This window comes from Triticum dicoccoides, chromosome 6B (assembly GCF_002162155.2).
Source record: "Triticum dicoccoides isolate Atlit2015 ecotype Zavitan chromosome 6B, WEW_v2.0, whole genome shotgun sequence".
NCBI classification, from domain to species: Eukaryota; Viridiplantae; Streptophyta; class Magnoliopsida; order Poales; family Poaceae; genus Triticum; species Triticum dicoccoides.
The window spans coordinates 33396519-33397463 of record NC_041391.1 but is presented as its reverse complement, the minus strand read 5'-3'; positions in this window follow the sequence as shown (position 1 = coordinate 33397463).

The window sequence follows — 945 nt, the reverse complement described above, 5'->3', positions numbered from 1 at the left end:
ATAAAGCAAAAAAGAAAAGAAAATAAATAATGCAGAAAACAGAACAAAAAAACTGGAAAAAAAAATAAAAATAGCAAAAATAATTATTTTATTGTAAGTAGAAACAAAATAAAACAAATAAAGGAAGAAAGAAAACAAAAAAACAAAAAAGTATTTTCAAATTTGAAAACTAATGGCACTAACAGAATGTTTATAATTTTTCTAAAACTAAAAGCAAAAAGAATTAAAAAATAAAGCAAAAAACAAAAGAAAATAAATAATGCGGAAAACAAAACAAAAAAACTAAAAAAAAATAAAAATAGCAACAATAAGTAAAGAAAACAAAAAAAGTGCCTCCTACTGGGCCCCCACAGCCCGAATACGGCTAGAAACCCTACCTTGGGCCAGGATTCAGGCCCGCAGAAGGCCCAGCAGGCCCAGAGGCAAAGCAGTGTCAGATTAGGCCCATAGGCCTGCAGTTCAGAGGAGTTCGAGAGAGAGGAGGCATCAGAGCTTATAAACAGGTCATCGGCGCTCCCAACTAGCGAGGTGGGACTAAACTCCCACCACGACGCCGCTGTGCAAGCCTGCAAGGCCATTGGTCCCGGTTGGTGGCACGAACCGGGACCAATGCCACCCTTTCGTCCCGGTTTGTGGCACCAACCGGGACCAATGCCCCCCCTTTAGTCCCGGTCCGTGCCACCAACCGAGACCAATGGGCGCCGCTTCCCGCCCTTTGGGCTGCTGAAAAGAGGCCTTTGGTCCCGGTTGGTGGCACCAACCGGGACTAAAGGGTGCATTAGTCCCGGTTGGTGCCACGAACCGGGACTAAAGTCTTTGCTATATAAGTTCACACTTGGGAAATTTTCACTCTCATCTTGCAGTTGCCCAGACGCCGCCAGGCTGCCCCGACGCCGCCCGCCGCACCCACCATCGCCGTCGCCGTCGCCCGTGCCCGTCGTCGCT